The sequence below is a fragment of the Motacilla alba genome, chromosome 11, assembly GCF_015832195.1.
Source record: "Motacilla alba alba isolate MOTALB_02 chromosome 11, Motacilla_alba_V1.0_pri, whole genome shotgun sequence".
In the NCBI taxonomy this organism is placed as follows: domain Eukaryota; kingdom Metazoa; phylum Chordata; class Aves; order Passeriformes; family Motacillidae; genus Motacilla; species Motacilla alba.
Window position 1 is genome coordinate 1,302,136 of NC_052026.1, and position 23,921 is coordinate 1,326,056.

Here is a 23,921-nt window from a genome sequence, read left to right on the forward strand (position 1 = left end):
GCTGATCTATTCTTTTAAAAAGTAAACTGTTACCATTAAAATCACCATAGCTGACACTGGCAGGACTTGGAAAACCCAAATTCTGGTTGGGGAGGTGAATTTCCCCCTTATTTATATAATAAATATAAATGTATATGCTGTCAGGAAATAAGGTCTATCTCCAAAATCCTGACCACACTTCAAACTACAATAATTATAACTTCATGATAAACTTGTAGACATTGCCCTCACTAGAACAGTCACTTTTAAAACGTCCAATGAACTAAAGGAAGTTATCATGGCTTAATTTTCTTGAAAACTTTCAGGGAAAGCCTGGTTTAGGTCAGTTTTTTGGGGGGTTTTTTGGGTTTTTTTGGTTGGTTGGTTTGGGGGTTTTTGGGTGGGAGGGCTGTGGTTTTTTGGTTTCATTTTTTTTTTTTGGTGGTTTTTTTGGTGGGTTTTTTTTGGCACTGGAACCATATATAGGTTTTGGACATTCTCTCACATGAGATGCATTTAAGCTTTATTGTTCTGTACAGGCCACAGCCATGAACACACAGAACAGAACCCAGAGATTCACAGGTCTGCTACCCAAGATATTTTACACCACTGGTGAATTGTTTCTACCAGAAATAAAATGTCTTTTACCAGTTAGACTCCACCACTATGAACATCTCCACAAACACTCAGCAGCAGCATTAGAAACCTGTGTCTGAAGAACTAAAAGCTGACTTAGAACTGGTGAACATCTGTTTGTTTGGGGCTCTTTCTGTTCTGAAAACCCCTGGTTTCCATGATCTCCAGAAGTCACTGCTTGTGTTCAGAGCATTTAAAAATAATTTTTCCCTTGCCCAAGCAGCAGCTTTGCTCCCTGCATTGCAAACACTAAATTTAGCAGCCATGAACTCACGGGGGGATGGAAAGGTGACACGTGCAGGACATATAGATTAGGGAGTATTTATAGAAAAAAACCTATAAACCCTTGCCAATATTGCCTGACCCACGAAGGAAGGACAAACCTGAAATTTCTTTGTCTGTGTTTTTTCCACATAAAAACTGAAATAAATTCTACCCCTGCAGTACCCAATTACCACGGAAAATACAAAATGCTCTGCTGATATGATGGCTCTGCTGAGTGAGAAATATCATAAAGGTCAGGAATAACAGAAATCAAACACCTACTTGACAGAACTCCCATTGCAAGGAGTGGTGTTGGTGATTGACATAGGTGATGCACACAGCACAGCTTAGAGCCATAAAAATTACAAGAGAAAGAACTCCGAAATTAGGCATTAAAGCCTGCAGGTAAAAAGGTAAATATTCTATTCCCTCCTAGTGTCACCTTCCTTTGAGTCAATATTGATTCAAGCTTCCTATCACAACTGTATTGTTTTAGAAAAGGCAGCCAGTCTGGAGTTAATCACAACCAGGCTTTCAAAACCTGAAAAAGAAATGTCATGAACATTTCACACCAAAAGATTCCATAAAACCCAGTTTGTGCTGGGTTTCCACCACACTTAGTTATCCTTCATTTCCCAGTAGGAACCAATGTGTAACTTTACTGAGCACTCTTCAACAGCTCCCACGGGATGCAAACATGAAACCTCAGCTCCCTGTTTTTGTTCAGGACAACAGGGCAGGACCCTCCAGTCATCCCACCTTGTTCCCAGGTGTGTCACCCCAGCAGAGGGGCTACTGGGCTCCACCTGGGCAGATAAAGAACAAGTTTCTGGTCAGCAAACCAAAACCCAACTGAGCTGTTCTGCAAATCTTCCAGTGGAGCACATGGCATGGCCAACATCTGCTTTGTGAATGAAGCTCAACCACAATTACAGGGTGAGGCCTCAGCCTCTTGTGGGAGGTTTTTCTTTGGGTCTAACCACTGCAGGATAAAAAGATGTGACAGAGCTGACTTACCTTCTCACTGGTGGGAACCCATGTGAGGGAAGAGATGACATTTGAGATTTTTGGACTAAAGAAAGCAGAATTTACCTAAAGGCATCCACTTTAAGAACTGTTAACCTTTTCCTCCTCCCCATTCCATCCCCCGGAACCTTTTTTCACCTAAGGATCTCCAGCCACCTGCAGCAGACCCTCACCTCATCCAGATCACCATAGTCCCTACAAACATCACCTCAGCTGATATCAATCACCCTAGTCCATACAAACACAACCTGAGCTGATAAAAATCACCATGGTCCATATAAACAAACAGGATTCTGAACTTGTTATCAAGTGCAGATCTCCCACAAAACTTACCTGGCTTTAAATCTTGTCCTGGAAAACTCAGAAATAATTTGGAAAATTTGTTGGATCAAGGTGTCTAACAATGCTCCATAAGTTTAAAATTCTGTGCTTTGCAAAACAATTCCCAGCCATAAGGAGAGTTCCACAAATGACCTTTGGTGAGAAGAGTTCATTAGAACTCCACTGGCTGAGTTACCTGGGAGATTCTCTTCCCTGCAGCTTTAAAAGTGTGGGGTTTCTGCCCTGTACAACATCAGCTGAAGAGCTACAGAGTCTTTAAATGTTGGGAATGACATGAAGGAAACAAAACCAATCAGATTTAGCACTCGGGGCAGCCCACAGGGCAGTGCCAGCTTTCAGAACTGAGATTCTGAACTTCTAGAGTTGTACTGTTTAAACTGCATAGGGAGCTCTCGTGGGTCTCTGTCTTCTCTTAATCAAATACAAGTTTTACTGGCTCATTACTGCCAATTAGGAAAGATTTGCCTTTAAAAATTTATTGAATGCTGATGAAAAACAACACAAACTCTTACAAAGCACAATATTAGTTAGATGTCAGACTCTAGAGTAAACTCAGAGAATGTATAAACTAGAGTAAATATTCAAGTTTTCCATCAACTGTGTGAGATCATCAGAGCCTCTACACTTTGCTTATCACTGAGGAAGCATTTTCTTTAACCCACAGGATCAGGGCTCTGACCTGAACTCCTTTCCCTAGGAAGCAAGGAGCACATGAGGGATTCAGGGGCATTCCCCTGAATTGCTGGAGTCATCATCACCATTCAAAGTCAACCTCTAATCAAACCTCACCCAGAATCGCAGAATCATGGAATGATTTGGATTGGGAGGGGCCTTAAAGTCCATCCCATCCCACCCCCTGCCATGGCAGGGACACCTTCCACTGTCCCAGGCTGCTCCCAGCCCCAGTGTCCAGCCTGGCCTTGGGCACTGCCAGGGATCCAGGGGCAGCCCCAGCTGCTCTGGGCACCCTGTGCCAGGGCCTGCCCACCCTGCCAGGGAACAATTCCTCATTCCCAAGATCCCATCCAGCCCTGCCCTCTGGCACTGGGAGCCATTCCCCCTTGCCCTGTGCCCCTTTGCAGGCTCCTGTAAGGGTCCCTCAGGCCTGCCTGGCACAGGGCATTTTTCTGATTACAGCTGCCTTGCTCACCTGCCCTAATACAAAACCCACATTAAAATACCTGTGACCTTAAAATCCGTAAAGGCAGATTTTCTTCTTTCATGTTCCCCTGAAGGAGCTTCACTGTCCAATTAACAGTGTTGTTTCATTTTCTAATGGTGTTTCTTCCATGGAGGGTGTTTTGTTGTTGTTGTGTTTGTTTTGATTTTCAAAACAAAAACAATCCAAGCCCAGTCCGCAACAGGTATGACTAAACATCATTAAACTGGCCTTGTTTCTGGCATTTCAAGTGCTTGGGTTAACATAAAGTATGGCCTGTTGAAGCACATTGTATCTGAAGGATCCCCAATGTTCACTGCTCAGGCTTTTAACACACAAATTCTCAAACTCACATAGAATTTTTTTATTTACACATTACCTAAAATGCACCTTTGACATTTAGACTGGATTTTATTGATGTATGACACACAGTGACAAAAAGTGTTGACAAATTAGTTCCCAGATAACTGGAGAAAAAAACTTTCCTTTTTTTTTTTGCCCACCCAAACATGTTTTTATTCCCCCATGCCTCCCCAGTCCATGACTTTTAGAAGTCCCATTAAACGGAAAAAATCAGGAACATTCTGAGAATCCATTTTCTATGTTGGGGTAAAAAAACAAAAAACCAAAACCAAAAACAAAACCAAAAAAACACAACAACAAAAAAACACCCTATTTTTAAAAATCAGATTTGAAAAAAGATAACCTAGAAGTGTAGTTATGGACACCACTTTTGTCTATAAAATTCTTCAGGCTCAAGGAAACTTCCAGGCAGAAGTTAAGCCCAGAACAAGGAGCAGCCCAGCAGATAGGTCAGGACATGACCACACTTCCTGGCAGGAATTAGAAGCAGCATTCTAACATTTGAAGCCTCAATCAGTGGGTTTATTGACTTTCTGTGGCTTTTATTATCTCCCTTTTCAATGATAGATAAATGAAATTAAAGGCTTATTTTATCTTGATGTAGAATAAAAACAATTTAGGGCTTATCAGAAATCTTGGGTTTCAGCCATCAAGTATTCTCTGAATTAGATGCTGACAGGATGATGTGAGTATTACTTATTATCTTTATACTTTCTAAAGTTAACTCTTTCTACAAAAATATTGTAATGAACCAAACAACCAAAACAAAATAATAAAAATTAAAAAATCCAAATTCCCTATGTATATATGATTAATCTGCATACACATCCTGAAATCCTCGCTGGGAAAAAAATAAATCTTCCTAACTTAGAAAAGCAGTGCCAACAATGCTGATGAACACATGTGCAGATGTGTAGCTCTTGTTCATAAGGGCCATTTCCAAAATCAAATCCATGTCCTGGGCTGAGCCAAGGAGTTTCTTTCCTTTATCCAACATCATCGCCTTCCCAATATTAGTGACAAGTCATATAAAGATTCCTGGCAACACTAAAGGGCTTCTCAAGAGCAGCCCACAATTTATAAGAGCATTAAGCTGATCTTTAGAGTGTTTGTGGAGTGCAAATGCAAATGGGGCTGTTGCTAATGTCTCATAATGTCCCATATTTCAGCCGGCAGCCCCAGCCCGTGGATTTCCCATGCACCAAAAACGCTCTGCGCTAATGAAAATGAGGCAGAGGAAGCTCATAAGTCTCTTGTTTGTGTTCCAGCATGAAACCAACTCTCAACATTTGCAAAACCCCCAGAAGCACAGCTACTAAAATCTATTTATTCTCAAGGAGTGTTATTTGTTCCCGAATTTAACACTGAAGCTGCATTTCTAAAGGGAAGCCCCGTTTTTTCAGTGGTTGCCTCCTCTGCCGCAGCTCCCTCTGAAAGGGAATCTGCTTCTCTGAAGTGTCACATCCCACAGCACAGCTGGGATGAAAATCTTCCTGACATTCTCGGGAAAAACAGAAAAGGCAAAGAAAGGGGTGAAAATCCCTAATAAAAGGTTCTTTATCTACATAAAAAAATAATATGCATGGCCTGAAAAACCTTATGTGTCTATAAAAAACCCTTCTGTACAGCTCCAGCCCTCCTCTGGTAACCCTGGAGCTCCAAGGAAAAGACTTTCTAATATTGAAACATCAATATGGAGAATTGTCAGGGGCTGAACAAAATGGGCTGTTAAGGGAAGGGACTCAACTGCTCCCAAATTCATGGCAGTAGGGAAGGCTGGTTACCTTGACCTTTTTGAGGTTTTTACTACTTTTTCAATTCTATTTCAAGCAATGACTGTTCCATTGAGCAGTAGCTGGAAATTCAAAAAGTACACGAGAAATAATGTGTATAGGAACACCCAGCTCTGGCTGCAGATGTGTCCCCCCACATTCCCCAGGATTCATCCTCAGTGGCTTTGTACAGGCTTTAAATAGCAGAAGCAATATTGTTCTCCAAACCAATTTTAGCTTCAAAATGTTCCACAGTTTCCTGGCTACTCTCTGCCTAATCTGCTCTCTGTGTCGAGCTGGTGATTCAGTTCATGCCTCCCAGGGTATGAACAGGAGAGAAAACCCTGCTGTGGAATCAGGGGTGGATATGCATTTCTAAGGAGTTTATATTCAGAAGGAAAAAAATTGTCATCCTTTAAGCCATCCTTTGATCAATTTATTCTCCAAGCACTCTGAGTAAATTTATCTGACCTTGCTGTTAATTTTGTCAAACAATATTTTCATCTGACAATGGCTATGCTCTTCTGATTATTTCATCCTCTGCAGTCAAATCTTGTGATCTTCCTGGAAAATTGTCTCATATGGGATTCTGAAAGTGTTTGTCCCTACAAGCATTCCAGAATTCTACTTAAAATAAAAGGAGAAGCTGCATCACAAACATTACCATAGAAACAAAGTGCCACAGACAGAGTTATTAGCAAGAATGAAAAGGAAAAGCTAATTCATAAAGATAACTCCCAGTCTTCAGTCTGTAAGAGACACAATTCTAATAGAATAGAAACAGGTTTCATTAAACACTGAACAAACTATCAGAATAATATTACTATGTCCTTTATTTAAACAGGGGCCACCATAATTGAGATGAAGCTCAAATAAAGAGCCTGACTCTGCAGACTTCATAGACATTCAGGAACACCCTCCTGCTTGAATTTGTCACATCTTTTCATATCAGCCCTGATTTCCTTTTGCCCAACCACCCCACCATTGTCTGCATGGCATCCTCTCCATTCCCTGCAAATGAAAATGTGATCCCAATAAGTCACCAGGACTGGGAGCAGCAGACCTTATCTAGTAGCTATTTTTCAGCAAGGCAGCACTGTGCTCTCTTTGTTTTAATCTCTTTGGTATATTAAAAAATATCCTGCTTTCCTCAAGGAGGAGAAACAACTCCTAGCCCATAATAGTCTGAGATGCAGACATGTCCAAACTAAGGGCACAAGAGCTGTGATGAAGCTTTGTCCTCCCTACTGCAGCTTCAGAGAAACAACAGCGCAAAGGAAGAACTGGGAGCAAGACCCAGACTAAATTCTGCTCGTTTCAGATTGTGCTCTGCCTTGAACATCTTCAGGATGGCATAAATTCATCCTAATAACCACCTTGCCCCTGAGCCTTGCTGCCAGTTCCAGGAGGCTCCACATCCCCAGTCCTCTGCAGAGGCTTTACTTCATTTCTTCAGCATCCTGCTCCTGACCTTGATGTTCATGTGCTGATAACTGATCTCCAAACCCATCAAATAATGATTTTTTTCTTATAACTGGGCCTTCAAAGCTTGAATTTCCAAACTAAACTACTATCTTGGTGTGACTAGGGTAACATATTTAAAAATCAGAACAAAACAAATCCACAACAGAGACATGTTCTCCATTTATTTTTTTGTGCTGACAAAGTCAATTTTAACTTGGGAATGCACATTTGAAAGACTCTTTAATGGACCAGAAAGTTCAGCTGTGGATTGGATTTCTCTGAATGCATTAGATACAAACAGATTAATATATAATAGATACATAATATAGATTTACCATATCCTAAGTATTTAATTACTTCTAATCATTGACAAAAAACATTCTTCTCAATAACAGCAGAACTTAAAAAATATCTCTGATTTAATAATGCTGGTGGACAAATCTTTCTGTTCTCATCCACTGTTGAACAAGTGTATTCATTCTCCAGTTTTATCATTGGATAAAGGAAAAAATAATATTAAGAAACCAAGGAAAAAAGAGCAATATGCACTATTTTCTATTTTTGGGAAAGGTAATTCTTCAATCTTGAACACTTCAAATTTGCATTTGTACTTAAATATTTTTCTCCTGGAGATTCTTTTCAAATAATTCTTGTTTGGTACAAGCAAGTTTCAAAAGAAGTGCAAAATGAAGACCTTTTTATAACGGTTAGAATTTCATTCCACAACGGCCCCCATAACATGTAATCCCTCAGACACTGTCATTTCAAGGTGGTCATAAACACAAACAGGGAGAGCCAAAAGCCCTTTTGGTCTATTTTTTTTTTTTTTGACATATCCAAGAAACGAGCAAAGATAAATGTAGACAGAGGAGAAGCTTTTAATTTTTTACTCCCCCACCAGCCCCTGGTTTGATCATCACTGTACCAGAAGACAACATCCTGTAAAGCACATTTTCCTTTTGGGAGCCTGCAAGCTCAGGACTTTTTAGAAAAAGAGAGGCAGCTGAGGCTCTGATTCTTCAAAGCTTTCTCCAGACTGGCTCTTTAAGTACCTCCGGCTATGTGAAGTTATAAGCAGAGATGAGTTCCCCAAACCCTTTATTGTAGTAACACTTCCACAGTAATTTAAAAATAAAATAAAAATAAAATCATAAAAGTTCCCAAGTAAAACACAGATGTGCAATACCCAAATTCTTGTATAGTCTTGAAGTGCCTGGGAATGAAATTTTAATTGCTCTCCATTAGATCTTGTATAACATTGCTGGTTTCTGCAGAGGACCCCATTAGATCTTTCTCCCACTCATGCTGAGAGCACAGCAATGGAAATCTCCAGGGCTGGGACAGAGAAGTGCTCTGCCCAGACCCTGTTTGCTGTGCCCAGAGATCTACCTCATCATCAACTCTGTAAAGGTGAAACAGAGACAGAATAAAATCGTGTATGAAAAAATGAGAATAGGACAAAGTGATGCTTTGTGATAAAACCTTTATTTATGCTGTAGGTGTGTGAAGCACCACTGATATCAATGGTGTTTTTTCTCCTTTTCCTTCATAGCAATGCATATTCATATATTAAAATCTGAGCAAGCTGAGGAACAGCTGGGTGGATAAAGAGGATCAGTGTTCATGGAGCAGGAGCAGTTTGAGGTCTTTGGGCAGGGCTGGCTTGCAGCAACCAGACTGCAGGACAACTGAGCAGCCAGAGCTCCTTGACGTGCTGCAGCAGGGCTCCCAGGATGTTCCTCACCTGGGTTAAACCCATCCAGCCCTGACAGACAGGCCCTGTCCTCTCTGTGTCCCCTCCCCACCGTGGGTGGCACAGTGGGACTGGCACCGCCCGAGGGGACACCTTGGACACCAAACCCAAACCAGCCCTGGGGAAAAAAATATAAATATCAATGTCAGGGCCTGCTCTTCTCAACCTGGGGGGTCCTCAGCACAGCTTTAGTCCCACTGAGGGACTAAAGGGACTCAGCAGTTTAGGGAGCACAGTTTTCCTCATTTCTGCCAAAAAGCAAAGTGGGGAAGTGAATGTGAAAAAAACCCAACTTGCTGCTTCCTTACCATGCTGCTAGGGAATTTTAATGGCTCAATGTTGAGTTTTTCTCTGTGCCACAGCACTCTCCCCACACTCACCTTCCTTTAAAAAGCTGGGAAACACAATTATATTACTATTTCTTAAGACTTTAAGTCATAGAAGAAAATTCACATCAAAGTTTCACAAATCCACATGATATTTTGAACAAAAGCCTCCAATTTTATGCCATTCCTTCTCATTTATGTTGTCAGATGTAGCGTGGCATTAGGCTTAAAAGGTAGACAGTGCAGGCAACACAGGAAGCAAGAAAAGCAATTAAATTTTCTGTGTTTACAAGTGAAAGTCTGCTGTAAATAACCATGTCAAGTAGATCTTGCTGTGGGTAGGTGGGATCTTAATATTGAGAACTAACTGGAAGAAATGACAATCAGAAACAAACTGCACAGAGCAGAGCTGGAATGAGAAAAAATTAGATTTAGCCAAGCTGCAGAAAAATAATAATTTAAAAAAAAGGAAACCAACAAAAAGTAAAGAAGCACTGTTAAGATGAATTGGGGAAGGTAGAAGGTGATGGGACAGGAGGTCACCATTTTGTGGTTTTTCCTGCTTCTCTGGATTTCCTCTACATTTTTTGGATATTCTGCTAATGTTTGATTGCTCATTTATGAAGTCAGGTGCAGCAGTCTGCTCCACACTGCCAGCACTGGCCCTGGAGCAGTCAGGCTGGAGGAGCTCCCAGCTCCACCAGGAGTTTTACTCTCCAGGAGGAGAAGTGTGCACACACCCTGCCAAGCCTGAGGAGAGAGCAAAGCAACCTCCACTGCTGGTCCTGCACAGAGCTCAAGGATTCCCACGGGGCTGGGGGCATTTCCTCATCCAGAGATAGTCCTTTCTCCCAGGCCACAGCCAGTGATGAAGATCCTGTTATCACCCCAGCAGGGGAAATGTCAGGATGTAAATACGTACAAATGTTAAATGTAAAGATGTACAAATATTAGATGTAAATATGTGCACATGTCAGTGCGCAATCCTGACAGGATTCCTGAGAAACCCTCAAGGAGAAGTCCCAGCAGAGTTAAATCCAATTGTTCTGTCATTCCCATTCCTCTTCTCCCTTTGGAGAAGAGAGCATCTGATCAGGGATGAGAGTGGACTTTTAAGGGTAAGGAAAATATAAAGTAAGATGAAATATCCAGTGCCAAAAGCAGCCAGACTGCAAGTTCTGTACTGATAGTCTGGCTTGGCTTTAGAGATAATACAATAACACAAACAGCAGCATTCATTGCTACATGTTTTGTCAGTAGACTCATTTAAAATGAGCACATTTTACATTTTTTTTTTTAAATACTCATAAAGGCTTCCATAGCATAAAAGACCCTTCCAGTTCTACTCCAATCTTGCTCTGCCTGATAGAAAAATCTCACCACAAGAGAGAGTTGGCCATAGCTCATTCTCTAATCATTGCCTGGCATTAAGAGTAGTGAGAAATCAATTATAATCACTGTTAAATAAGGAGGTCACCATCAATATGCTCAGAGCCTTGACAGAAATGTTAAGAGCTCAATTGTTAAATATAATTTCATAAGGATATCTTTCCCATGATCTGTAAAAATGTGGGAAGCTGAAGGGGGAAGGAAAATAATTGCTGTATGAAAGTGTAAAATGATGAATAAAAATTAGGTTTATTTAACAATACTTCCCATGGCATCATCCCTGCAGTTAAGGTATTGTCCACAGCTGAAGAGGGAAGATCACTGGAAGCTTTGCAGTCAGTCTGATGAGGCTGCAAATACAAATAATCCAGCAATTTTGGGGTCCAGCATAAACACCCAATAGTGTTTAAAGCATGACAATGTTTTGGCTGGTTCAGTTTCACGGACAAGTGTCCATTTGGCTTTTTCAACTTGAGCTTTTATTTTCTAAAGTTTCATTAAAATAGAGACTGTTTTTACACTCTAATTACACATGAATATCAACTGCTGCTGAATAAAGAGGGCAGCTGAAAAGTACAAAACCTTTTGTACTTTTGTCCTTTTCCCCCTCTCACCCTCCCTCCTCAGCCTCTGTCTCGTGTTACATTTGCTGTTAAGTCTCCTCATAGATGTAAGGCTCTAATCTTCTCCCCTCTGAAATACTCACCCTGAAATCTATGTTTTCACTGGTAAATTCTAGTTTAGATCATCTTACTGTTTACAAAGCTCTTAAGAAAAGGCCATCTGACAGTAATTCTACAATACAAAAAACTGTACCAGGTGCCAACAGAATCATCACTAGGAAAATAAATCAGGTTATTTCAATACCCATCTTAGACTTTTGCTGATATTCTATTAGAAATTTGAAGTCTTGAACCTGTCTGCATCAAAAAATGCACCTTTGGAAGAAAACAACAAAACCTGAGGAATTCTAAAAAAATGTAACCCAAGGGCTTTGTTTCATTTGTTTCACTTCAAATTTTTGTCCACCATACTGTGAGAAGTGTTGGCAGAGTTTGGGACTTGGTTTTATATTTCCAACTACATATCCAGATTATAAACTGAGCCAGTAGCAAAAAAAAAAGAAGTCCCATATTTTAAGGAACTGGAATTCCCTGTATATCTGCATGGACAGCTGACGTCCAGGAATCATGAGAAAGCCTGGATCATAAGGGTGGTTTCTTTTTCTGCCCCCCTAGTAAATATTTTTCCTCAATATGTGCCCCAGTACATCCACACTGAGCATTTCCCCCTCCTGGTGTTCTATTGATGCCATACACACAGCTCTTGCTCAAACTCAGCTCCTCACTTTTTCCAGGCACTCTCAGGAGAGAAATCCCAGTTCAGAACAACCTAAAGGTGCTTTCTCATACTCCTAAACGACAGAAACACTTCCCTCAGTTCTGCTACTCCACTCCCACGTACATTCTTGATGTCTTGAGCTACAACTTCTTTTATAGAAAAGCCCACCCTCCAAAGCTGGCAACTGAATTATGAAGAGCAGCTCCAAAGGTCTCCTGAGAGAAGCAGGGCTGAACCAGCAGAAGCTGTCCTGCTCTTTGAATTCTGCCTCTTGAAGTATCAGGATCTGGAAGCACTAATTCACACAAGCTCCTCCTGCATGAAGGAACAGCAGAACAGGTCTGTGCTGGTTGCAACCTCAGCATGGAGACTTCATCTGGGTTTATTCTGCAAGGGAACACTGTGCCCTGAGTGTGTTGGAGCCACTGGAGCAGGTGGAATGTTCTGTGCAGCAGGACACTCCAGATGAGTGAGGAGGCAGGGCAAAGGTGCCACAGAGCCACACTAAAGCACTCAGTGCTGGGTTTCCTTGGATTTCCTTCCAGCCATCTGTATCTCATCTCTACAGACAAGAATTTTCTCATCTGCCCTTGACAAGACATAAATTAAGACACGCTACAAACACACATTCTATTTTAATAATGGCAGAGATTCTCATTTCAAAGGACATTCCAAAGCCATCCTCCCTTACAAAACATTAGCATATGCTTCTTAAGTGCTCCTGAAATAAAATTTGTATCACCACAGTCATGTGGCATTACTCTGCCTGCAAAAGCTGCTCTCAGCTGCCTCCCAGTTAAGGCTTGAAGCATAATTTCCTTGCTGCAAGTGTTTTCTCTCTAAGGTGGATAATTTTACCTCTCACTCCTCCCAAAAATTACAAGACAATCTAAAAACATCCTCCACTCCTGTTTGTGTTGTGAGAATCTCTTTTACACCAGCCCTCCTCCCAAACAGGAAAGCAGCATAAATTCCATAAGCAGAGGAAACAAAATTCCTGGGTTCTTCTCAATAAATAAATACAAGGTTTGATTTTTCATCAACCTTAAAAATAGTATTATTTTTAGCATGCTTATTAAAACAGTGAATTATCAGAACAAAAATGAAGGAATTATGTGCACATTATAATTTTTTGTTTACAAGCCCTAATTAATACCAGGAAATCTTGACAAGTTACTGTGTCTCAGCTTGCAGAGCTCCTGACCTTGGCCCTGCAATGTCAGAACCACCATCCCCAGAAGAACATGAGCTTTTGTATTTGGCTTTAAATTACCCAGTGTTTCACCTTCCCAGGATACAGCTGGCTTGATTAAATAAAGGTATTCATATTCATAATATTACTTTAAGAGGCAGGGATGAACCAATCCATTTCTATACATTCAGAGCAGTCTCTATTCTACTGAAATTCCAATAATAGCTCACGTGGGCTTGAATTAAACTTCTATTTCCCCACCAGCTCTTTAGGAGAGATTCTGTTTCCATACATTGCAGAATTACACAACTATAATTAGTTTAAATTGTAAATAAACAGGCTTAATTTCTGAGTCTCAAAAGCAAGGAAGAGCACAATATTTGCCACACTGTTCAGCAATCAATAGAAATAAGCTCAGATTCTTGTGACTGATTTAGAACTCTGACAATTCCATAAAAAATAGGATATTCACTCAAAATAGGCACTGTCCCTTGGTTTTTTGTGCCAAACATCAATATGCAGTGGACCTGCTACAAAAACAGCAATGCTGAGAGAGATCCTCCCTGAATTTAGGTTCAATCACACTTGAGTGGTTGGAAAAGAGCTTTGCTATTTAAATGTGATAAAAAGGAGCAGGACAAGGGGGAAGGAGCAGGTGATAAGTACAAAAGTAGGTAAGACAGGACCCATTTGGGAAGAGAATATCATACTTCTATAGAAACAAAGTGATTTTGTGCTGCAGATTCAACCTGGATGGTGGAGTTCTGCACAAGTCAGAGTTAATAAACAGAAGTCTTCATTGGGAAGAAAAAACATGGAGACTCAAGAGCTCAGGAGATGAGAACTGTTCCCCTTTATCTACCACACATCCCATGGGTTTCTGCAGAGCCACATAAAACGCCTGCATTTCCTGAGCTGCTCCACTGCCAGGGCTCTGCCCATATTGATTAGGGATAAAACTTTGCAAGGACAGCCAGCAGAATTCAGCAAACATAAATCAAATCAGCAGGGCTGCTTCTGATCCAGGGGAAAGATTCCTACTGAGCCCATTTTACCACTAATAGGGCCCCGTGTCAGCCAGACAATGCCTTGATTTCCTGCTCATATAATGAATAAATATATCAAATTCAGTCCTTCCTGGGGAGAGCTGCTGCCTCAGCACACCTTTCCCACTCCAGAACCTGGGGTGATAAATTCACCTTCAGACATTGTTTTTCCTAAATAGCCATTGTGTAAAACCACCACCAACGTCTGGAATATTTCACTATCATCACGTTGATCCATAAAGTCCCTGCAATACCAAGGTTCAATTTCAAACATATCAGCACAATGAGTGAAAAGTTTATTCCAAACTTGACTGCTGAGCAGGGCATGGCTTTGAGAAGACCCCAAACAGCAGAATGAAGGTCTCAGAGATGCTGGACTGCTCCAGTTCCAAAGAGAACATTCCTGATGAGCAGTTCTCCTCAGGAGCACACACAGAACAAGCCCAGGGCAGGGGAAGACTCTACCAAACTTCCCACCACACTTCCCAAGTGTCCACTCAGACACAGAAACAGCTCTTCCTTTAATGATAATGACGTCAACTCAATAAATCGCAGGTTTTTTTCACAAAAAACCAAAACAAACAAACAAAAAACCAAAACAAAACAACAACAAAAAAGATAAAGACACCAAATAGAACAAATAACTGCTTATCTTGCTGGGAACTTCAATGTCCAAACCTCTGCCTTTTCTAACCTGGGCTCACTATTTTGCTGTTAAACAACTTAGTTTTCCTTTTTATCCTTTTAGTCCAGATGGATTGCAGGCTTGACTAACAACATAAACCTGGTTAATCAACTTTCATGCCATATTTATGTTACAACAGGGAGATTTTACTGCAGTCTGCAGTTTACCAATGCATACTGTGGAACACAGCCAGTGCTTTATGTACCCTTCAAATTGCAAGCTGCAGTCCACTTTGCCATCAGTGACCCCAAATCAGGTACTGACAATCAGCTCTTGTCTTTGCTGAATATAGATTCAGTTAAATTTAATTAAAACAAAAAAAAAAGGAAAAAAAAAAGAAAACAAAACCCAACCAAGCCAAACAAACAAACAAACAAAAAACCAAATCCTACCCCTCCAGGAATTATATTACACTTATGAAAATTATGAATTTTCAAACCTACCCATTTTCTTGTGACAGAGAAACCAGTTTAAAATCAAGAAATGTGTATTTCCTAATTCATTTGTTTTGCCATCACTACCCCATCCTTACACCAAGCTTTTGGCCAAATAAAGAACTCCCTTTTACAGAAGCTGCAGCGTAGCTGTGACTCTATTTGTCATGTTTTGATGGTGCTGCTTTGATTTTACTGGAGTTATTTTCCCCAGCAAGCTGAAAGGCTTGCAAGGCAAAAAAAAAAAAAAATCCTGTCAAAACCTGTTCTGGCATCCTGTGTTCCCTAAATCACTCGTGGACATTTATGGCAGCAAGGAACTTGGTAATTAAAACTCCCATTCTATGGCTGCTCAGAAAAGTCAAGGCTCTGATACAAACGACAATTAACAGCCCATACTTGAACCACACCAATTACACAGACCTGGCAATTAACATTATTACTCCTAAATTATAATGGGCAATGTGTTTTGCCTAACATGAGCAAGGAGGAGAAGAAGGGGGAATGACTCATGTTCCAGCTCTGCTGCTCCCCCATCAGCCTGGCCGGGCAGCAGCCCAGGTCAGCCCAGCTCCCCACACCCCAAAGGCCGCTCCAGGGACGGTTGGACCAGCTCAATCCAATCAGCTTTGCTCTCAATGGCTCTTTTCACCCACACATGAAACCTGGACAGCACAAACCTCTCCCAAATGGTGTTTGGGGTTTATTTTCCTTCCTTTTTTTATTGTTAACAGGATTTTGATGTGGTTTAACAAGGTTTTTTTGCTAAAAAAAAAAGAGAACTTTTTTTTTCTGCAATGCAGCTTAGTATAAATCAGGTTCCTATGGCGATTCTATGTAGTAGAAACTTTGATGGTTTTTAGATTAATACCAGTAAAATATTTGAAGGTTTAATGCAATACAAGGTTATTTATCATAAACCAAATGTAGTTTATTTCATTAGCTTGAAAAAAGAGGCAATTGATACTTGCCACCATTGGCACTGCAGATTTTTCTCCCAGGAAGAAGCTTTCTGCCATTCCCAATGATAAAAAACAGAACCAGCATCCTATTAATAGTTTAAAAATAGTTGTTTCATGGGAGGCTATACATTCATCATCAGGACTAAGTATTATTTGCAGGTGTCCTGGATTAATTTGATTTTAAGGAAAATGGGAAGGCACAAAAACCCAACAAATTTGGGGTGGTGACATCATCTGAATTGCCTGAAAATGTGGAAGCTCCAGTGGGCTCCAGCAGCAGGAGTTTAGCAGAGAGCAGACAAATACAATGGTTCTGAACCATGAGAGAGAGGGGTACACTCTTATCTACAAATTGCTTAAACCCCTTCCTACAGAAACAGTTCCTGAAATTTCATTTTCCTATTCTTTTCCTTCCTCCATCAATTTCTTATGTTGCACTTTTTAAAGCCAGTTGAGGCCAGGTCATAGCGTCTCACTAGCTAATATCAAATTTAGAATATTTTACTGTCACAACAAATTTTGGCCTTTCAAATTTCAAAGATGCACCTCTTTATACCAAACCTGTCATTTTCATAGGTGGCCTACTTTTATTGTATTATGTTATGTTTCACTTAATACCATTTAAAGTACAATTAATTTCTTTATAAAGCTTTAAAAATTTAATTTACAAAATGTTTCTCAGAGTTACAGTCCAGCCTGAGTAACAAACCTAGCTGCTGCTGGTGCCTCCTTGGTGCAGGTTCTCAGGCTGACACGGTGTTCAGAACTGCTACAATTTTAAGGAAATTTGCAATAATTTTGGGGCAGTAATGCAATGTCCAAACCCTCTCACATAAGCAATAATCCTGGAAAGCTTGAAAAGGATGATAGCAGTGATGATTTAATCAAGGAGGAAGGTGTGCTTTGCAGAAGTCCTGTGCTGAGCCCAGAGATGACAGGTTCAGGACACACAGCCCAGGACACTGCGACTGAGCTGAAGGCACAGCTCCCTCTTCAGCTGTGACTCAGGGAAAGGGACACAAATCCTCATCCAGGGAAAACCTCCACTGCAGCATGTTTGTGATTCGTTCAGGACCAAAACAAGGACATTAGATATGCATTTATTACTAAAACAAAAGGTGCTTTTCTCAGAGTTTAAGTGATTATTCCAGAACAAGTTGGACACCACATCCACACGGAGCAGCACCTTATTTAGGTATGACCTTATTTAGGGTATGAAGCCACACCAGTTCAGCCCCAAACAGGAACAAGATCGTTAAATATTTCCTCAAATCCTTTACCTTCCCTGCCAGCCACCCTGTCCTGCTTTGCTGTGTTTCTGTCTGTCACTGCTTCTTTTTTCCCCCAATGGAGTTCCACCCTTCTTCTGTGTCTCTCTCCTTAAAAACACAACCAAAAAGCAATCTCTCTTTCTTAACTGAAAACTTGCTATTTCCATTATTTCATATTTCCACCTCATAACAAACCTGAGTGTTGATCTCCTCCTTTTGTCATTGGTTAAGGCATTCAGCTGCTTGCACCAAAGAACCTGAATTTGGGCAAACCCAGCCGAAGACTCATCTCAGTGACAAATGTTATCAGTGCACCCTTACTAAACTTAGCAGCATAATTGTGGTTCAGCAAGGATTCAGTGTCAACTCCAAAAATAATCCCCTTAGATTAATCTCATCCTTGTTTGTGAAAGTGAAAAAATCACCTGCGTGCTCTTTTTGGGAGCCGCTCAGTGTTCAGCTGTGGGGAGTGGGCGAGAGACTTCCAATTCCAGACCAGCAATATTTCCAAGACCAGAATCTACAGAATTTTTCAGCTTTTGATAGAGGCATCCTTGCTGTCAGTTTTCCTTTTTTACTGATCCATTAATTCTAAGAAATCCTATTAGAAATAATAGAAAACACTGCCTTGCAAACCCCTGTTCTCTTATGCTCCAATATCTTCATTTCCACAACTGCCTAATTGCATCATTTCATACCAAATTTTTTACAACCTTCCTGTAGTAAGAATTCTCTGTTCCTCTATAAATGGAAGTCCTGGATTTAACCAATATTGAAGAGAATAGGTTCCCTCATTGCTTGGTAAGGAATGAGAAGCACTGGTTTAAAGTTTCAGCAGAGTTTCAGCCATGAAGAATTGCAAATGGCAGGACAGAAAGCCAAAAGCTGCATCTACAAGGCTTAGTGGCCTTAGTGACCTTAGTGGCAGTCTTTCTCCTGCTAAAAATCACTTTTCTAGAATTGAACTAATAAGATCTATCTTCAGTATTGTGTATATTTTAAATTCTCATTGTTTATGTATTTTCTTTGATATTTTTATTAGTTCTGCTGAGATATTTCTATAATCATGACAAATATAATATAATATAATATAATATAATATAATATAATATAATATAATATAATATAATATAATATAATATAACATAATATAATATACTTTGTGTACCTGAATGGGAAAGGAGAGATACAGAGCTTCCCAAATCACACGTATATCTATGGAACTCTTGAATTTGTAAGATGAAAAAAAAACCCCAAACTGTAAATTTACAAGGGTTTCTCCAGTGATCCTCATTCAGCCTTGAACAACATAACTAGAATCATGAACAAATTAAAACCTTAACTCATATGCCCAGGTTCCATCACATTAACTATTTTAAACACCCAGATCCATAGTATTAGAAGTTTTCTTCTCCTCCTCTTTGAAAAAAAAAAAAAGGATCAATCCAACAAATCAGCCATTCAAGGAGGAAACTGGAGCTTTTCAAAGTGTGGTTCTTAGAGCAACATTATATTAAGCCAGACAGCACTACTGATACAGTTTCTTTAAAATATTCTCTGTGAGTCTACATGCAAAGATTTCCCCTGAAATCACAGGAATTCTGTATGGCTTCAGACCAGCCTGAGGGTTGAACTTTTAATGGCAGAAAAATACTACAGGAGAATAAAAGCAAATGTGATTTGATTCATCTGAGCATCCAACCCACGGTCCCTGCGTGTCTGGGTGGGGTTTGATGCACAGGCACACACAGATCCTGAGATTTGGATCGGCAGGTTTAGCAGCTCATGTTATAAGGAAAGAGAATTAGAACCTGAAAAAAACCTAGTCCTCCCTAGTGCTGAGGACTAAGTACAACATTTTGGGTGTTTTATAAGGCAGGGGAATTCATAATTAAACATCTCATAAGTAGGAGTATTAGTTGCTTTAGAGGAAATTGGCTGCCATGGGAATCAGCAAAGAACATCAACAGGAAATGCTGAGACGCCTCTTAAAATCCCCTGCCCCTCCAGAAGCTAAATAATTCATTGGTGATGCAACAGAGCCATCAGTTTCAAGAAAGACTGAGAAGTTTGCCAGACTCTTTTTGCCAAGTACCAGTAATAATAATGAAAGTATTGATTCACTTTTAATTAATAAAACTCAGGATAAGGACAGAGTGCAGAATATTCATCTCAACTTCCAACAAGCACCCAGCTCTAGGCAGAATGCACTGGACTCTGTTTGAGTAGTTCTCAGGTTTTGATGTTGAACATTCTGCTGTTTTACTGATGGAAATATCCTCCTTTTTGTATCACATTTCTGACTGATCCACAAGCTTTGGCATAACACAAACCAGCTGCAAATGGGTCAGACCAAAGCTGACACAGCTACCCATGTCAGCTTTTCCTGTTAATGTCAATAGTCATAAACCAAAGAATTTCAGCTATTTACAACCACTTATTTTCTAAAGCAGTTTCAATAAAATTGATGTCATTTAAATCATTGATTTATTTAAAACAAATTTAGCCATGACTGTTAAATCAAAGTTATTTTACCATGTTTTATAGTCCTTCCCTTGACATCAGTGTCACTGAGAGGCTCTAACTAAATGTTTAGTATTCTGAGACCACAAAGTTTTTAATTTTAGGCATTTGTCTCCTTCTCTTTATTTTGGGTCCATCTTTTTTGAGAACCTCACACAGCCCTTAAGAAATACAGCATAAGCCATTTTCAAATACAAACTCTGTGTTTTACAAGTCCAACCTATGGGGATGGGGAGGGTTTTCCTGGCTTTTCCCTGCTCCTGCCCACCCCTGGGTTTTGGTATTCCATAGCCATCCCAGCCTACAGCCCCTTTGGAACAACCAGCACTTCCATTACCTATCCCTGACACGCATCACAGGTAGGCAGCCAGGATTTCTTTCACCCTTTTAACCAACCAACTCAACTAGAAAAGAAAATCACACTCCAAACCTCTGCTTCATTGCAAAGTGATGAAACTTTCCAGAGGATTACAGCCCCAGAGCCTATTATAAGTCTTCCGCTATTGCTGCTGGTATTTCATCCCATTGTTTTCCTCCTGGTAGGATGTACAATTTAGAGCAGTGGGACTACTTTGAACGAGGCATCTATTCATAGCAGGGTCTCCACAAAGCCAGTGGTCACTTTCAGTCCTTTCTATGTCCTAGGTTTTTCTTATCTATCTAGCTAGCTAACAAGAAGGGAAAAATTAAATTGGGAAAGGAGTAAAACCCAATGTTTTAGGATTTAAGCCACCATTAAATAACAGAAATGAGGAGCCAATCTTCCATTTAAGTGGAAAGTCCCCTGTTCCATATTCTCACAGCAGCACTTTTGAACCTGTCCCTAAAGCACAGCTTGCTCTCCTCAGCATCAGACACAGCTGATCAAAAGACGCTTCCGAGGAGCCTAAATTATGCCAGAATTTTTACAGCCCATCTCTTCTCAACATCAAACACATGAATGTCATGGAGATACCCACAAGTTTAAGACACTTAGTTTGATAGGAAAAAAAAGGAAAAATGGAGGTGGCCACACCTTAGTTGAGGCAAGAGCTGGTTAATTGAGACAGGAAAAGGATGCACTTCTAAGAACTTACCTTCAGCCATGGAGGGCATTGTCTCACTGATTGCCAGACAATAGTGATATTGAGGGGGGTGGTTTTTTGGGATTCAAATGTTGCTAAAGGTTTCATAGCTGTAGTAGCACATAATGCTGGCTTCTGTTTGTGACTCAAGAGAATAACCTCACTCTGGGTCAGAAGCAGCCTTGCCAAATGTTGGTGTTGATCATCACTCACCCCTCAGGCATGGGAGGTGAGTTCTCTAAACACACGGTGGGAAGAAGCTAAAATTCAGCCAGGAAACCCCTCTCCTGTATTTTAAAGCCTGAGGAACACAGAGTATTTCCTAACAAGCCACACACCACATTTCCTGGGATGCTGTGTCTCCAGGTGCAGTTTCCCTGGCACAGCCCACCTGGAACACAGTGGATTTACAGCTGTGGACAACCATGCATTGCACAGCCCTTTCAGAGCAACCAGAGAGCTCTGCACAACCCCTGAGTGTTCCTTCTTTAGGAGAAATTTAGGAGATTGAAATGCCTTGCAAAACATAGCAATCCTCCTAACCCTGCTTCGTGTATCTTACAGATGATGCTGCAGCCAAAGACTGTGGTGCAGGCTGAGGTCCCTCTCCTCCCTGGGAGGAGCAGAGCAGAGCAGAGCAGAGCTAGCTTTTTAAACAGAATTCCATCCCAAACCCCTCCATTCCCTCTGGACAGCAATTGCCAATTGGCCTTAAGCACAGCAGTGGAGTCAGGCTATGAATGATTGCTAAATAGTTTCTGTCACCTCTCTGTTTAGGAGATGCAGCAGTGGGGGAAGGCAAGGAAATCCTGCTTTCACTAGAAGAAAGTTATTTTAAGTTGTATCAAGGTTCATCCACATAAATTTAATGTTATAAATATTTTTCACATGAGACTGTCCCCTGCTTATTCCTGTTCTCACCTCAGTTGAAAAACAACAGCAGGCAGAGGGCCAAAGGGCTTCAAACCCCAAGTTTTACAGTGACATGGCATCAATTATCATATCTCTATAAGAAAAAAAAATAGAATATTTTTCAGAATACATCATTCTCTCACTTATTTTTTTTTCCTTAGCTGAAGAGCTTCCGTGAACAAGCAGCCTTAAAAGAGGTACTTTAAAAGAGATGCACCTTGATGTGTGTTTGTAGTTCCATAAATGAGCACAGATTTTCTTTTACCCTGACTGTTAATGGCCAGTTTAGGGCTGATAACAATAAATACACAGCAATGCTCAGGAAGGCAACAAGGACATTAAGAATTTCTATATGTGGATAAAAAAGTCATAAAAAGGGATTCTACATCCCAATACCAGAACTTTAAAGTATGGACTTAATTTGCTTTAAAGGGATTTGTTGTCTAAATAAAGCCTAAAACATCTAACTCTGTAGAGCTTCTAAAATACTTGGAATCTCTAAATATATAAAATAAATAAAATCAATAAATAATGTGGGTAAGTGGAAAAAAAATTGACCTCTGCTCATTTTTTTTTATTTTTTTCCATATTTATACAGGATTTACTAGAGACTTTTCTATTCCTAAAATTGCTCAGCATCTTAAATGGTTTCAGAAATGCGCCCTCCTCCCCCCAAAAAAACCCACAAACACTTTAGTATAAAATCAGCAACATTTTCAAAAATAGTCATTCTACTCACATTATCTCTAAATTACAGAAATACTGGCTTCATGTTCCCATGAAATGCACAAAACTGTGCAAGAATGAAAAATCATGTCTGAATTCCACCCACTCCAAACTCTCTAGTATTAGCAAATACATTTGGTAATTTGGATAGTTGAAAGTAGAAAGTGATGATGAATTAATTGAAAATTGGGTTTAGGAACCCCTAGTTGTCCAGGCCTTGTGTTTTTTGTCATTAATCTCATTTATTAAAGACAAATACCTGTTAATACATGTAACTCATGTGGCACTCATGGAAACTCTGTAATAGAACTCATCTGCTGGGATTTCCTGTAGAAACCATGATTCATTCTGGACCAAAACCAACTTAAATACTTTCTGCTTTCAGTTAAAAGAGGTTTCTGGCACAAGATGTTAAAATTGATTAGTTTTACTGCACCTCTAACCCTTTTCCTCAAACCAAAAAACTCTCAAAATGCAAGATGCCACCTACAAACTTAGTTAAATCTAATTAAAAAGCAAGACCATCACCAATGAAGCAGCAAAGTTAATATTTCACTGAAGGTCCCAATGCTAAGAGTTGTGGACTCCTCACATGGCCAAATACTCAGTACAGAACTTAACAAGTATTCAGCTGCAGAGGGGTTATTGCACTCAGCCAAAAGCAAAAAGACAAAATAATGATTTGGCAGGGAACACACTACGTTTGTACCTTATGGCACTGAATGTTATTAAAAATGTTTTAACAGCCACCTCCACCAGATTGCTTCTGAAAGCAGACTATAGAGCAGCATAAAACCCTTACATTTTTACACCCAGTCAACATTTAGGATCCTACACCCTCGCACTTGTAAACTAAATATTCAGAACTCTCCCCTGGTCAAAAGCCTATTTAAAACTTAGGACCTGCTCCCCCAACTCCCAGGAGGAGTCATGGTGGGTCAGGAGCCATGAACCCCCAAAATCTGGCTCTATCATTACATGGTCAGTGAGCAATGTTGCAAAATCTTATTACCATGTCACAGATGAGAAAACAAAGACAATACATGGAGGTGCTGAGGATGAAAGTCCACAGAAGGAAAAAAGCCCTAAGAGATACAGACCTACTGGCAAACCCAACCTTTTCTTGAACTGATTGCTGGTTTTGTTTATATTTACTGTTGCTAACACTGTCCTCACCACAAATAAACACATTGTATTACTCCAGCTTTCCACAAGAAGATCCATGTGCAACCCAAATCTCCCAAGGTTTCATCTACTAAAGACTAACCCCAATGTTGGAAGAATTATTTAAT